This window comes from Pleurodeles waltl, chromosome 7 (genome assembly GCF_031143425.1).
Source record: "Pleurodeles waltl isolate 20211129_DDA chromosome 7, aPleWal1.hap1.20221129, whole genome shotgun sequence".
Lineage (NCBI taxonomy): Eukaryota > Metazoa > Chordata > Amphibia > Caudata > Salamandridae > Pleurodeles > Pleurodeles waltl.
In genome coordinates, this window is record NC_090446.1 from 4,053,945 (window position 1) to 4,071,129 (window position 17,185).

The 17,185-nt window shown below is 47.5% G+C and overlaps 1 protein-coding gene and 1 long non-coding RNA gene across 2 annotated transcripts in view; one reads left to right on the plus strand and one right to left on the minus strand.

Annotated features, from left to right (window-relative positions):
- The window catches only part of LOC138303505 (uncharacterized), a 1,082,407-nt gene that overhangs the window by 387,238 nt on the left and 677,984 nt on the right, over window positions 1-17,185 (plus strand). The window lies entirely within an intron of this gene.
- LOC138303491 (zinc finger protein 84-like) overlaps window positions 1-17,185 on the minus strand; it is a 149,244-nt gene that overhangs the window by 3,342 nt on the left and 128,717 nt on the right. The gene's annotated exons all lie outside the window — the stretch shown is intronic.

Sequence of the window (17,185 nt, forward strand, 5' to 3'; positions counted from 1 at the left end):
GCTTCTTTCTTATAAATAAAAAATATGAAAGACAACAAAATAACTAAATATGGAAGGACTATAGACGCACATCATGCTGTCCTTTGTGTGGTCACCGAGATCTTTATAAATTATAAATGAACTATTTACTAAAAAATTATACACACATTTAAGAAATAGCAGAGGCACACCACTAAATGATGTTCACCTGGGTCAAAAACTAACAGGGTAGTTTAGAGTTTGTTGGAGTGGATAAACTGTAGAAAATTGGCAGTTCACCCGCCCGCCACACTACTGATTCCGATCGTGAGAAAAAGTGGAGAAGACGGGGAAGTCTTGTGTCGTTCCACCTTCGTTTGTAACTGAAGGCCAAAATAAAAAAGCGCCTGATGGCAGAGGGGCGTTCAAGGTGATGTCATTCAATTATCCATTTATATATCACTTTCCTGTAAGAAAGTGTGTTATTACTTGGGAAGGATGCGGGTATTTCTCAAGTATTAAGTTCGAAACCTTCCCTCTATTGAGAACCAAGATTCCTGATGCAGAACGGGACGTACTCAGGGTAATGAGGCAGAGTACCCGACGCCCACCCAGGGGTGGTGATGTGAGCTAGTCCTGCATGTGCACAAGTTGCCAACAAAGAACACACAATAAGTCATTGTCCAGTCAGCGCTTCTACTTATAAAAATGTAAAAAACTCTATTGCGTACACTCTATTCAATACTAATAATACATGATGCAGGTGCAAATACCTGTGGTAACTCCCATCTAACAATCCCCAACCCTATAGCCACAATATCACTCCCCTATTTTCTAGCCACAAAACAAGAGGGAGTAGTTATCAAAAGGCAGGCCTAAGTGCATTGTCAGGGTGTCACCACATTACTAAAAGCAGAATATGTTATAATAAACCAATGCTAAACTATTACAACCACTACAGATGGTGCCATCTTACAGTGAAACTTGTTGGGGGCAATAAAACATTTCAATGACCTTCATTAGTACAAGTAATGACTTACTGTTATGTTTGTGCTTGTCAATAAACCATTTCAATGACCTTCATTAATGCATGTAATGATTCACTTTTAAATTTGCCATTGTCAATAAAGCATTTCCATGACTTTCACTAAAAGATATAACGACTCGCTGCCAACTTTGTCATTATGAATAAAGCATTTACATTTTCAAAAGACTGTGTGATTGAATATACCATATTCTAGCTGTCACATAAAGAATGTTCAATTCAGTTAAGGACATGGGGTAGAGGATTATATTTTCTTTCTTTTACTTCAAAATCACAACAGCCAATCAAAATTGTAGCCATGCAGCCATTAAGTGATTTGCCCAGAATCACAGGATGTAGAGCCGATGCCGAGACCCGAAGCTGGTTCCCCCAGCTCCAAAGTAAACAGCTTAGGCGGCTACGCCACATCCTCAGAAAGGTTAAACAGCCTCCTCCCACTTCCAGTGTTCAACAAAAACTTCATAAATTCAACTGTATTGAACTCCAGCAATAACTCAACTTCCAACCATCGATGCATGAACGTCATCGGCATCAGAACCGTGGCTTCCAACACAAACCCTCTTCAATAGACTTTTAGTCATGCCTCTGTTCTTTACCTGGAAAAAGAAATTGCTGACATAATCTCCACAAAAATGGCCAACCATCATAGGGGCACGTAATCCTAAAAATAACAATGATTTGTCTGTCCAGAAATACTAAAAGATACCCCAAAGGATCTTGCTGGCTAAATCCAAGGGCCATATACTAGAAACTCTTCTGCATAACACCAGGCACAACAACACCGTCAACTTTGCTGAAGGTTGATTCCTGCACAAATCAGTGTTATCAGGCTATCTCTGAAGGAGCTTAAGAATTATATCTACACTCCACAACTTGGAGTAGCAAGTTTAGTTTTATTCCTCTTGTCAACAACTTACGAAACACTGGATATTTCCCAACTATTTTAGCCTCTATTGGCGAGTGCCCTACTAAAATGGCTAAACAGAATTTTTTGCTGACCTTTAAGCTAATCTCTCTGAAGCCAGCTGAGAGGAAAACATAATCTCAAAGTGTAATTCAGCCCCCATAGGATCCACAGCATACTGTCTGTGCAGGAAGAAAAATATAGTTTATGGATATTGGTCGGCTAGGATAGTCTGATAAAGAACTCAGCTTGCTGCGGTAAACCTGGAACGTGCCAATGACTCCCCAGTCCCTAACGTGCAGTTGATAAAATTAGGAAGAAGGGGTTAGACACCCAAGGATTGTCACCCAAGTATTATGGGAATATCCAAGAGACAGTTTGCCATTCGGAACGGGTGACCCCTTACCCTTCCCACCAAAATTGTAAAGAAAGTTCAAGGTTGAACTGATCAATATAGCTGAATCCAGGGACAATCCCAAGCATAAGTACAAATATGGCACATTGAAAATTGATGTATTCTTCTTTTATTCATAAGTGTGGATTATAATTCTTCCCACGTACTCATAACTCAAGAACAGCTAAAACGTGTTTCACCCCCATGGCATACAAGCCTGGGGCTTTTTCAAGGCTGAAAGTACATTGTGAAGGGTTATCAACATATATAGAGGGAGCCCAAAATCAATCAATGAACAAAAGTAATAAATAAGATAGTAATAATACCAATAGTATCCAATCGGTTAAAGCCACAATGCTCAACAGACAATTCAGGTTTGGAAACAAAAAAGAAGAGGGAGAAAAAACTGGGGAGATTGGAAAGAAAAACCCAGAGTACCCAAAATAATTACAGTATCACATGGTTCAAAAGCCAAAAGGATAATGTCCCATTCGGTGAGACAAAATTAATGCACATAGACTAAACATTAGCCCGCAGCAAGACCAACAAAGCAATATATAAACATATATATAATATCAACTAAATAACATTGGCATGAAATGTACAATAGGTGCACATATTCAGAAGCACAATCACATTCATATCATTAGTCAATAATCTGTGTGGAAACCATCACATCAATTTGAACAAGAGTAATCGGTCACCATTCACATAAAGAATAACATGGATCAATATTGCACTACAGCATTCCCATTTTAGTCATAAGTCGGGTTAAATGATTAAATGCAAGAATCAGCCAAATCCATATACACACAGTTAGATGCAGGCCCATGGTGTCGCCTGCCCAAGGATCATAATTGTCCAATGACACGCAGAAGAAAAAAAATAGCTCATAAGAATGAGGTCAGACTGAAAAGCACTAGTAAAAATAGTACTCCATAAGAAAGTGAGAAAGATGAAAAGCCCCAAATTGACACAAAGAAAATAATCAAGACAAAAGAAAACATCTACATCGAAACACCAAAGTGACTGAACACCCAGACTGAACACCCAGACTGAACACCCAGACCTGTGTAATGATGGAAGTATCGAACGACTTACAGCAGTGGTTCCCAACCTTTTGACTTCTGTGGACCCCCACTTTATCATTACTGGAACACAGTGACCCCCACTGCACCATAATTTGAATCCGGGAACCTCTCACTGAGTCATTATTGAAAGCTGGAGACCTGATCTGTTAATAATACTTAGGCCCTCATTACAACCCTGGTGGTTGGTGATAAAGCGGCAGTAAAAAAAAAAATGGAATCATGACCATGGCGGAAACCGCCAACACAGACAGCCACTTTAACACACCGACCGCCACGGCGGTAGCAATAAACACCGCAGCAGTAACTGCAAACAGCCAGGCGGAAGACAATGTACTGTCCACAGCATTACAACACGCCTATCCGCCAGCTTTTCCGGGGCGGTACCAACGCTATCAAAAGCACGGCAGAAACAGAACACTGAAGGGAAACAACTCACCTCTCGACACTCAAGGAAGAACCACGACGCCATGGAGCCTGAGCTGCACTTTTCCCCAATGCTGGTGTACCTTTTCATACACCAGGAACACGAACACCGGCGAAGACGACCACGGTGAGTACTGCACCTAGCACACAAGGGGGGGCGGGGGAGGAAAAAGAGAGTGACACAGACACGCAACACACAACACCCCCATCCCCCGTCCCAACACCATACACACAAACAGATGCAACAACATTACATATACACCCGTAACCCTCAGGAATAATGCAAGGACAAAAGGAATGGATTAAAATGAGTGTAATAGTACAATTTTAGATAAATACGTCTTTAAGCAATAAACAGTATGTACAATATATACAAAAGGAGGGACAATGCCCACTCCAAAATGTCCGTAGCCCACTGGGCCATAACACATAGGCCAAGGCCACAATTGACTCCTGCCGCAGTACGGGGAGAACACTGCAGGAGCATCAGGTCGAAAACACACAGGCACCTCAGGGGGACGGGGAAGGCACCTCAGCAGGAAGATGGTACAATGCCACTGCCTGGAGGGGGCTCCATGCCCACTGCTTGCTCCTGGGGAGTGCAAAGCCAGTCTCTCAAGTGGGTGGTTTGCCCACTGCTTGGTCCTGGCAAGTGCAAGGCCACAGTCTCTCAAGTGGGTGGTTTGCCCACTGCTTGGTCCTCGGGAGTGCAAAGCCACAGTCTCTCAAGTGGGTGGTTTGCCCACTGCTTGGTCCTGGGGAGGGCAAAGCCACAGTATCTATAGTGGATGCCTTCTTCCACTGGTTCTGGAGGGGGCCTTGTGCCCAGTGTGCTTCATCCTGGCAAGGAGGGGCTGAGTGGAGGGCTTCTTCCACTGGTTCTGGAGTGAGCCTTGTGCCCAGTGTGCTTCATCCTGGCAAAGAGGGACTGAGTGGATAGCTTTTTCCACTGCTTCTGGAGGGGGCCTTGTGCCCAGTGTGCTTCATCCTGGATGGGGCAAGGTCACAGTCTCTCACCTGTGTGTCACACCGACAGGTGTTGCAGGGGCCAGGACGCACTGCAGCCCATGTAGTCACCACTACACACTGCTCACCAGCGGTGATGGCTGTTCAGTGGATGCCAGTTGCAGTGCAGGTGGCGGTGCTGGAAGTGGTGGCAGTAGCCACCAGGCCTTCATCTGCAGCCTCGTACGGCTGCCCATTGGGGCTGCTGCTGCTGGCAGTGGTGCTGCCGGTGGCAGTGCATGTGGCGGTGTTAGCCGCGGTGCTTGTGGTGGCGCTGGCCGCTGGGCAGGTGTCAGTGCTGCCAGTGATGGTGGTAGCCTCCAGGCCTTCACCTGCAGCCTTGGACGGCTGCCCACTGGGGCTGCTGCTGGCAGTGGTGCTGCTGGTGGCGGTGCTGGCCGCGGTGCAGGTGGCAGTGCTGCCAGTGGTGGTGGTACCCTCCAGGCCTTCACCTGCAGCCTCGGATGCCTGAAGTGCCATGGCCGGTGATGTGTGCCCCTTCCTGCCCTTGGAAGATGGTGGTGCCTCCTTGCTTCTACCAGCTGGTGTATTTTTCTTGCCCTTGCTGGCTGGTGGTGCCTCCTTCCCCTTGCTGGCTGGTGTCCCCTTCTTTCCCTTGCTAGGTAGCGGACCCTTCTTGGCCTTGGCAGGTGGTGCTGGCACACTGGCTGGGCTGACGGTGAAGGACGGGGGGGAGGGGATGGGTAGGGAATAGGTCAATGTTGGCGAGGAAAAGCTACTTAGGGACACTTGGGCGGGAAGAGGGTGAAGGTTTGGGTGTGGAGGAAGAGGGAGTGGTTGTAGGAGGTGTCAGTCTGCTGTGCTGGGGTGCAGGTGCATGGGTTGGATGCTGTTGTGAGGTGGATGAGTGCTTGCGTTTGTGTACTTTGGGAGGAGGGTTACAGACACAGTGGGAGAGGGCACAGTGGACGTGCTTGGGTGTGGGGGTGGTGACTGCCAGTAAGGGGCGTGTAGTTATAGGCGTTCTGGTGATGGAGGTAGTGGATGAGGATGTAGTGCATGCAGGTGTCAGTGGAGACACTACTGCGAGGGAGGTGGACGAGGAGGAGGAGGGGACACAGTGGAGGCAGTGGATGTTGGTGTGAGAAAGTAGCCTCTTTCTAGCCTTGTTACCCCCAATTTTGGCCTGTTTGTGAGTGTATGTCAGGGTGTTTTCACTGTCTCACTGGGATCCTGCTATCCAGGGCCCAGTGCTCATAGTGAAAACCCTATGTTTTCAGTATGTTTGTTATGTGTCACTGGGACCCTGCTAGTCAGGACCCCAGTGCTCATAAGTTTGTGGCCTATATGTATGTGTTCCCTGTCTGGTGCCTAACTGTCTCACTGAGGCTCTGCTAACCAGAACCTCAGTGGTTATGTTCTCTCATTTCTTTCAAATTGTCACTAACAGGTTAGTGACCAATTTTACCAATTTACATTGTCTTACTGGAACACCCTTATAATTCCCTAGTATATGGTACTGAGGTACCCAGGGTATTGGGGTTCCAGGAGATCCCTATGGGCTGCAGCATTTCTTTTGTCACCCATAGGGAGCTCTGACAATTCTTACACAGGTCTGCCACTACAGCCTGAGTGAAATAACGTCCACGTTATGTCACAGCCATTTTACACTGCACTTAAGTAACTTATAAGTCACCTATATTTCTAACCTTTACATGGTAAAGGTTAGGTGCAAAGTTACTTAGTGTGAGGGCACCCTGGCACTAGCCAAGGTGCCCCCACATTGTTCAGGGCCAATTCCCCGAACTTTGTGAGTGCGGGGACACCATTACACGTGTGCACTACATATAGGTCACTACCTATATGTAGCTTCACAATGGTAACTCCGAATATGGCCATGTAACATGTCTATGATCATGGAATTGCCCCCTCTATGCCATCCTGGCATAGTTGGCACAATCCCATGATCCCAGTGGTCTGTAGCACAGACCCTGGTACTGCCAAACTGCCTTTCCTGGGGTTTCACTGCAGCTGCTGCTACTGCCAACCCCTCAGACAGGTTTCTGCCCTCCTGGGGTCCAGCCAGGCTTGGCCCAGGATGGCAGAACAAAGGACTTCCTCTGAGAGAGGGTGTTACACCCTCTCCCTTTGGAAAATGGTGTGAAGGCAGGGGAGGAGTAGCCTCCCCAGCCTCTGGAAATGCTTTCATGGGCACACATGGTGCCCATTTCTGCATAAGCCAGTCTACACCGTTTCAGGGACCCCTTAGCCCTGCTCTGGCGCGAAACTGGACAAAGGAAAGGGGAGTGACCACTCCCCTGACCTGCACCTCCCCTGGGAGGTGCCCAGAGCTCCTCCAGTGTGCTCCAGACCTCTGCCATCTTGGAAACAGAGGTGCTGCTGGCACACTGGACTGCTCTGAGTGGCCAGTGCCACCAGGTGACGTCAGAGACTCCTTCTGATAGGCTCCTTCAGGTGTTGCTAGCCTATCCTCTCTCCTAGGTAGCCAAACCCTCTTTTCTGGCTATTTAGGGTCTCTGTCTTTGGGGATTCTTTAGATAACGAATGCAAGAGCTCATCCGAGTTCCTCTGCATCTCTCTCTTCACCTTCTGCCAAGGAATCGACTGCTGACCGCGCTGGAAGCCTGCAAAACTGCAACAAAGTAGCAAAGACGACTACTGCAACTCTGTAACGCTGATCCTGCCGCCTTCTCGACTGTTTTCCTGGTGGAGCATGCTGTGGGGGTAGTCTGCCTCCTCTCTGCACTAGAAGCTCCGAAGAAATCTCCTGTGGGTCGATACCAAAATATGCAGTAATAGTATTAGAAAACAGTGCAAACAATGTATAGTTACAATAGGATGCAATGGAGACACATAGGGATAGGGGCAACACAAACCATATACTCCAAAAGTGGAATGCGAACCACGAATGGACCCCAAACCTATGTGACCTTGTAGAGTGTCGCTGGGACTATTAGAAAATAGTAAGGGTTAGAAAAATAGCCCACCCCAAGACCCTGAAAAGTGAGTGCAAAGTGCACTAAAGTTCCCCAAAGGACATAGAAGTCGTGATAGGGGAATTCTGCAGGAAAGACACAAACCAACAATGCAACAACGATGGATTTCCAGTCGTGGGTACCTGTGGAACAAGGGGACCAAGTCCAAAAGTCACAAGCAAGTCGGAGATGGGCAGATGCCTAGGAAATGCCAGCTGTGGGTGCAAAGAAGCTGCTACTGGATAGTAGAAGCTTAGGTTTCTGCAGGAACGACAAGGGCTAGAGACTTCCCCTTTGGAGGATGGATCCGTCATGCCGTGGAGAGTCGTGCAGAAGTGCTTTCCCCCCGAAAGACCGCCAACAAGCCTTGCTAGCTGCAAATCGTGCGGTTAGTGTTTTTGGATGCTGCTGTGGCCCAGGAGGGACCAGGATGTCGCCAATTGCGTCTGGGGACAGAGGGGGCATCGAGCAAGAAAAGGAGCCCTCTCAGCAGCAGGCAGCACCCGCAGAAGTGCCAGAAACAGGCACTACGAGAATGCGTGAAACAGTGCTCATCCGAAGTCGCACAAAGGAGTCCCACGTCGCCGGAGAACAACTTAGGAGGTCGTGCAATGCAGGTTAGAGTGCCGTGGACCCAGGCTGGACTGTGCACAAAGGATTTCCGCCGGAAGTGCACGGAGGCCAGAGTAGCTGCAAAAGTCACGGTTCCCAGCAATGCAGTCTGGCGTGGGGAGGCAAGGACTTACCTCCACCAAACTTGGACTGAAGAGTCACTGGACTGTGGGAGTCACTTGGACAGAGTTGCTGGATTCAAGGGACCTCGCTCGTCGTGCTGAGAGGAGACCCAGGGTACCGGTGATGCAGTTCTTTGGTGCCTGCGGTTGCAGGGGGACGATTCCGTCGACCCACGGGAGATTTCTTCGGAGCTTCTAGTGCAGAGAGGAGGCAGACTACCCCCACAGCATGCACCACCAGGAAAACAGTCGAGAAGGCGGCAGGATCAGCGTTACAGAGTTGCAGTAGTCGTCTTTGCTACTATGTTGCAGTTTTGCAGGCTTCCAGCGCGGTCAGCAGTCGATTCCTTGGCAGAAGGTGAAGAGAGAGATGCAGAGGAACTCGGATGAGTTCTTGCATTCGTTATCTAAGGAATCCCAAGAGACAGAGACCCTAAATAGCCAGAAAAGAGGGTTTGGCTACCTAGGAGAGAGGATAGGCTAGCAACACCTGAAGGAGCCTATCAGAAGGAGTCTCTGACGTCACCTGATGGCACTGGCCACTCAGAGCAGTCCAGTGTGCCAGCAGCACCTCTGTTTCCAAGATGGCAGAGGTCTGCAACACACTGGAGGAGCTCTGGGCACCTCCCAGGGGAGGTACAGTTCAGGGGAGTGGTCACTCCCCTTTCCTTTGTCCAGTTTCGCGCCAGAGCAGGGCTAAGGGGTCCCTGAACCGGTGTAGACTGGCTTATGCAGAAATGGGCACCATGTGTGCCCATGAAAGCATTTCCAGAGGCTGGGGGAGGCTACTCCTCCCCTGCCTTCACACCATTTTCCAAAGGGAGAGGGTGTAACACCCTCTCTCAGAGGAAGTCCTTTGTTCTGCCATCCTGGGCCAGGCCTGGCTGGACCCCAGGAGGGCAGAAGCCTGTCTGAGGGGTTGGCAGCAGCAGCAGCTGCAGTGAAACCCCGGGAAAGGCAGTTTGGCAGTACCAGGGTCTGTGCTACAGACCACTGGGATCATGGGATTGTGCCAACTATGCCAGGATGGTATAGAGGGGGCAATTCCATGATCATAGAAATGTTACATGGCCATATTCGGAGTTACCATTGTAAAAATTAAAATTGGTCACTAGCCTGTTAGTGACAATTTGAAAGAAATGAGAGAGCATAACCACTGAGGTTCTGATTAGCAGAGCCTCAGTGAGACAGTTAGTCATAACACAGGTAACACATTCAGGCACACTTATGAGCACTGGGGCCCTGGCTGGCAGGGTCCCAGTGACACATACAACTAAAACAACATATATACAGTGAAAAATGGGGGTAACATGCCAGGCAAGATGGTACTTTCCTACACAACCCCCCCCCCCCCCCAAACGAAGGACAATAAGACTAGCCATGACCTGATGAGTCTTCATTGTCTAAGTGGAAATATCTGGAGAGTCCATCTGCATTGGAGTGGCTACTCCCAGGTCTATGTTCCACTTTATAGTCCATTCCCTGTAGGGATATGGACCACCTCAACAATTTAGGATTTTCATCTTTCATTTGTTTTAGCCAAAGTAGAGGTTTGTGGTCTGTCTGAACAATGAAGTGAGTGCCAAACAGGTATGGCCTCAACTTCTTCAGTGCCCAGACCACAGCAAAGGCCTCCCTCTCATTGGCAGACCAACGCTTTTCTCTAGGGGTCAACCTCCTACTAATAAAAGCAACAGGTTGATCCTGGCCCTCAGAATTAAGTTGTGATAGGACTGCCCCTACTCCTAATTCAGATGCATCAGTTTGGACATAGACTTTTTTAGAGTAACAAGGGCTTTTCAAGACAGGTGCAGAGCACATGGCCTGCTTCAGCTCCTCAAAAGCTTTCTGACAGTTTGCTGTCCATAATACCCTTTTAGGCATTTTCTTGGATGTGAGGTCATTAAGAGGGGCTGCAATGGAGCCATAGTTCTTAATGAACCTCCTGTAATACCCAGTGAGGCCTAGGAAGGCTCTCACCTGAGTCTGAGTAGTAGGGGGAACCCAATCTATAATAGTTTGGATTTTCCCCTGAAGTGGTGCAATCTGTTCCCCACCAACAAGGTGTCCCAGATAAACCACCTTCCCCTGCCCTATCTGGCACTTTGAAGCCTTGATAGTGAGGCCTGCCTTTTGCAGGGCCTCTAAAACTTTCCATAGGTGGACCAGGTGATCATCCCAACTGGAGCTAAAGACAGCTATATCGTCCAGATATGCTGCACTAAAAGCTTCCAGCCCTTGCAGGACTGTGTTCACCAACCTCTGAAAAGTGGCAGGTGCATTTTTCAATCCAAAAGGCATTACTGTGAATTGGTAATGGCCTCCAATGGTTGAAAATGCAGTTTTAGGTTTAGCATCTTCTGATAATTTGATCTGCCAATACCCTGCAGTCAAATCAAAAGTGCTTAGATACTTGGCAGATGCCAGTGTATCTATGAGCTCCTCTGCCCTGTGTATAGGGTGAGCATCAGTTTTGGTTACCTGGTTGAGACCTCTGTAGTCAACACAAAACCGCATTTCTTTCTTTCCATCCTTGGAATGAGGTTTTGGTACAAGTACCACAGGAGAAGCCCATGGACTTTCAGAGTGCTCAACCACTCCCAGTTCTAACATTTTCTGCACCTCTTGCTTTATGCAGTCTCTGACATGGTCAGGCTGCCTATAGATTTTACTTTTGACAGGCAAGCTGTCTCCAGTATCTATAGTGTGCTCACACCAAGAAGTGGTACCTGGCACAGTTGAGAAGAGTTCACAAAACTGACCCAGGAGATTTATGCAATGGTCTTTCTGCTCAGCAGTAAGACAATCAGCCAAAACTACACCTTCCACAAGAGCATCTTGTTCTATGGAAGAGAAGAGATCAGGTAGAGGATCACTGTCTTCTTCCTGTCCCTCATCAGTTGCCATGAGCAGGGTGAGATCAGCCCTGTCATAGTAGGGTTTCAGGCGATTGACATGGAGCACCCTAAGGGGACTCCTGGCAGTACCTAAGTCAACTAAGTAGGTGACTTCACCCTTTTTCTCAACAATTGTGTGGGGTCCACTCCATTTATCTTGGAGTGCTCTTGGGGCCACAGGCTCCAAGACCCACACTTTCTGCCCTGGTTTGTACTGAACCAAAACAGCCTTCTGGTCATGCCATTGCTTTTGGAGCTCTTGGCTGGCCTGAAGGTTTTTACTGGCCTTTTTCATGTACTCCGCCATCCTTGATCTGAGGCCAAGTACATAATCCACAATATCTTGCTTTGGAGCTTTTAAAGGTTGTTCCCAACCCTCCTTGACAAGTGTTAGTGGACCCCTAACAGGGTGTCCAAAGAGGAGTTCAAAGGGGCTGAAGCCCACTCCTTTCTGGGGTACCTCCCTGTAGGCAAAAAGGAGGCATGGTAAAAGGATATCCCATCTCCTGCGGAGTTTTTCAGGGAGTCCCATAATCATGCCTTTGAAAGTTTTGTTAAATCTCTCCACCAGTCCATTTGTTTGTGGATGATAGGGTGTAGTGAACTTGTAAGTCACACCACACTCCTTCCACATGGCCTTTAAGTAAGCAGACATGAAATTACTTCCTCTGTCTGATACTACTTCCTTTGGGAAGCCCACCCTAGAAAATATTCCCAGGAGGGCCTTTGCCACTGCAGGTGCTGTAGTGGTCCTTAAAGGAATTGCTTCAGGATATCTTGTGGCATGGTCCACTACCACCAAGATAAACCTATTGCCTGAAGCAGTAGGAGGGTCAAGGTGGCCAACTATGTCAACCCCTACCCTTTCAAAGGGAACCCCAACCACAGGCAGTGGAATAAGGGGTGCCTTTGGGGTGCCACCTTTCTTGCCACTGGCTTGACAGGTTTCACAGGACTTACAAAACTCTTTTGTGTCCTCAGACATTCTAGGCCAATGAAACAAGGGAACAAGCCTGTCCCAAGTTTTCCTTTGTCCCAGATGTCCAGCTAGGGGAATGTCGTGGGCTAGAGTTAGGAGGAACTTTCTGTACTCCTGAGGAATCACTAACCTCCTGGCAGTTCCAGGCTTAGGATCCCTTGCTTCAGTGTACAAAAGGTTGTCCTCCCAGTAAACTCTGTGAGAGTCACTGACATCCCCATTAGCTTGTTTGACAGCTTGCTGTCTTAGACCCTCTAGTGTGGTACAGGTTTGCTGTGCCACACTCAGCTCCTCCCTGGCAGGCCCCCCTTCACCCAAAAGCTCAGCAGTGTCTGCTTCCAGCTCCTCTGGTGTAGGTTCTGCACAGGGTGGAAACTCTTCTTCCTCAGAAGTAGAATCCACTGTAGAGGGAGGGATAGTAGGAAGTGCTTTACTTCTACTAGCCCTAGCTTTAGGGAGCACTTGGTCCATTGTTCCAGGATCCAAGTTTCCCTGTCCTTTTTGCTCTTTGGCCTGAGCCCTGGTTAAAGCAAAAATATGCCCTGGGATGCCCAGCATTGCTGCATGGGCCTCCAACTCCACATCTGACCAAGCTGATGTCTCCAAATCATTTCCTAGCAGACAGTCTATAGGTAAATCTGTGGCTACCACAACTTTCTTTGGACCAGTAACCCCCCCCCCAGTTGAGATTTACAACAGCCATGGGGTGGCTAAGTGTGTTGTTGTGAGCATCGGTTACTTGGTACTGGTGACCAAATAGGTGTTGTTCAGGGTGGACCAGTTTCTCTATGACCATAGTCACACTGGCACCAGTGTCCCTGTAGGCCTGAACCTCAACACCATTTATTAGGGGTAGTTGCTTGTACTTATCCATGTTAAGGAGACAAGCAACCAAGATGGCTAAATCAATAGCCCCCTCAGAGACTAACACAGCCTCTGTGGTCTCCCTAACTAGACCAACCCCAACTAAGTTACCAATAGTGAGCCCAGCTACTCCCTTGGATTGGCTATTAGTAGGTTTGCTCCCACCACCACTGCTATTAGTTGGGACACTAGGTGTAGCAGTAGGGGTTGTAGTGGTAGGAGGCTTGGTGCTTTTCTTTGGATAACTGGGATCTGTTGTCCAATGGCCTTTTATTTTACATAAATAGCACCATGGTTTCTTTTCTTTGTTTTGATTAGAAGAGGATTTGGGCCCACCACCCCCACCAGAGTGTTTTTGTGGGCCTGATGAAGACTCATTTTTAGATTTGTCCCCACCCTTGTCAGAAGACTTACCATCCTTCTTCTTGTTGCCATCTTTGTCACCCCCTGTATGAACTTTTCTGTTCACCCTTGTTCTGACCCATTTGTCTGCCTTCTTTCCCAATTCTTGGGGAGAGGTCAGATCAGAGTCCACCAGGTACTACATCGGTTACTTGGTACTGGTGACCAAATAGGTGTTGTTCAGGGTGGACCAGTTTCTCTATGACCATAGTCACACTGGCACCAGTGTCCCTGTAGGCCTGAACCTCAACACCATTTATTAGGGGTAGTTGCTTGTACTTATCCATGTTAAGGAGACAAGCAACCAAGATGGCTAAATCAATAGCCCCCTCAGAGACTAACACAGCCTCTGTGGTCTCCCTAACTAGACCAACCCCAACTAAGTTACCAATAGTGAGCCCAGCTACTCCCTTGGATTGGCTATTAGTAGGTTTGTTCCCACCACCACTGCTATTAGTTGGGACACTAGGTGTAGCAGTAGGGGTTGTAGTGGTAGGAGGCTTGGTGCTTTTCTTTGGACAACTGGGATCTGTTGTCCAATGGCCTTTTATTTTACATAAATAGCACCATGGTTTCTTTTCTTTGTTTTGATTAGAAGAGGATTTGGGCCCACCACCCCCACCAGAGTGTTTTTGTGGGCCTGATGAAGACTCATTTTTAGATTTGTCCCCACCCTTGTCAGAAGACTTACCATCCTTCTTCTTGTTGCCATCTTTGTCACCCCCTGTATGAACTTTTCTGTTCACCCTTGTTCTGACCCATTTGTCTGCCTTCTTTCCCAATTCTTGGGGAGAGGTCAGATCAGAGTCCACCAGGTACTGGTGCAACAAATCAGACACACAATTATTAAGAATATGCTCTCTCAGGATCAAGTTATACAGGCTGTCATAATCAGTAACTTTACTGCCATGTAACCACCCCTCCAAGGCCTTCACTGAATGGTCAATGAAATCAACCCAGTCTTGTGAAGACTCCTTTTTGGTCTCTCTGAACTTTATCCTGTATTGTTCAGTGGTTAAGCCATAACCATCCAGGAGTGCATTCTTAAGAACTTTGTAATCATTGGCTTCACTTTCTTTCACAGTAAGGAGTCTATCCCTACCTTTTCCACTAAATGATAGCCATAGGATAGCAGCCCACTGCCTTTGAGGGACATCCTGTACAGCACAGGCCCTCTCAAGTGCAGCAAACCACTTGTTAATGTCATCCCCCTCCTTATAAGGGGGAACTATCTTATGCAGATTCCTGGAATCATGCTCTTTTGCAGGATGACTATGGGGAATACTGCTGCTGCCACCATGGGTTTCTAAACCCAACTTCTGTCTTTCCTTCTCTACTTCTAAGGTCTGTCTATCCAAATCCAGCTGTTGCTTCTTGAGCTTCAGTCTGGTTTGTTCCACTCTCAATCTATTGAGCTCCCTTTCTAACAATCTGTCATCAGGGTGGGTGGGTGGGACATGCCTAGAAACAGAAGTATGATTAGAATGGACAGAAGGAGACCTGTCCCTTACAGAAGGCACCCTAACAGCTTGGTTAACAGAAACATCACTTCTACTGTGGTGAGAATGAATGCTCTTGCTATGATGTGAGACAACACTATCTGTATGGTGTGACTCAACCTCAGTACCAACTATGCTAGACTGTCTAGTAATGGGCAGGCTATGAAGTTTCTTTCCTGAATCTTTTCCTAGGGGAGTCCCTGGATCAGATTGGGAACCATTGGCTACTTTTTCAACAGATGGGGCCCTTCTGGCCTTATCTTGTTCTCTAAGCATGTTAAGCAATAATTCCAAGGAAGGATTCTTCCCTACACTCAAACCTCTTTCTACACAGAGACTCCTTGCTCCTTTCCAGCTAAGGTGGTCATATGCAAGTTTGGACAGATCAACATTTTGGCCTGTGCCAGACATTTTTAGAAAGAGTTTAAGTGATAGAAAAAGAGAAAAAAGTTTTCAGAACTTTTAGAAAGACAGAAAAAAACTTTTTAAACTTTTAAGAACTTTTAGAAAGTTTAGAGGTACTTTTCAGCACTTTAGAAAAGAGGTGAGAAAAGAAATGCAAAACTTTTTGGTTAGGTGTACATACACTGAACTTGTTTTGTATATTTTTCTCTTATGAAAAGTACAATGACAAAAGTGGTAAGTAGTCTCAAAGCACTTATCCCACCGCTGCACAACCAATGTAGGAGCCTGGACTGGCTTGTAGTGAGTACCAAGGGGTACTTACACCTTGCACCAGGCCCAGTTATCCCTTATTAGTGTATAGGGTGTCTAGCAGCATAGGCTGATAGATAATGGTAGCTTAGCAGAGCTGCTTAGGCTGAACTAGGAGACGAGTGAAGCTCCTACAGTACCACTAGTGTCATATGCACAATATCATAAGAAAACACAATACACAGATATACTAAAAATAAAGGTACTTTATTTTTATGACAATATGCCAAAAGTATCTCAGTGAGTACCCTCAGTATGAGGATAGCAAATATACACAAGATATATATACACAATACCAAAATATGCAGTAATAGTATTAGAAAACAGTGCAAACAATGTATAGTTACAATAGGATGCAATGGAGACACATAGGGATAGGGGCAACACAAACCATATACTCCAAAAGTGGAATGCGAACCACGAATGGACCCCAAACCTATGTGACCTTGTAGAGGGTCGCTGGGACTATTAGAAAATAGTAAGGGTTAGAAAAATAGCCCACCCCAAGACCCTGAAAAGTGAGTGCAAAGTGCACTAAAGTTCCCCAAAGGACATAGAAGTCGTGATAGGGGAATTCTGCAGGAAAGACACAAACCAACAATGCAACAACGATGGATTTCCAGTCATGGGTACCTGTGGAACAAGGGGACCAAGTCCAAAAGTCACAAGCAAGTCGGAGATGGGCAGATGCCCAGGAAATGCCAGCTGTGGGTGCAAAGAAGCTGCTACTGGATAGTAGAAGCTTAGGTTTCTGCAGGAACGACAAGGACAAGAGACTTCCCTTTTGGAGGACGGATCCTTCACGCCGTGGAGAGTCGTGCAGAAGTGTTTTCCCGCCGAAAGACCGCCAACAAGCCTTGCTAGCTGCAAATCGTGCGGTTAGTGTTTTTGGATGCTGCTGTGGCCCAGGAGGGACCAGGATGTCGCCAATTGCGTCCGGGGACAGAGGGGGCGTCGAGCAAGACAAGGAGCCCTCTCAGCAGCAGGCAGCACCCGCAGAAGTGCCAGAAACAGGCACTACGAGGATGCGTGAAACGGTGCTCACCCGAAGTCGCACAAAGGAGTCCCACGTCGCTGGAGAACAACTTAGGAGGTCGTGCAATGCAGGTTAGAGTGCCGTGGACGCAGGCTGGACTGTGCACAAAGGATTTCCGCCGGAAGTGCACGGAGGTCGGAGTAGCTGCAAAAGTCGCGGTTCCCAGCAATGCAGTCTGGCGTGGGGAGGCAAGGACTTACCTCCACCAAACTTGGACTGAAGAGTCACTGGACTGTGGGAGTCACTTGGACAGAGTTGCTGGATTCAAGGGACCTCGCTCGTC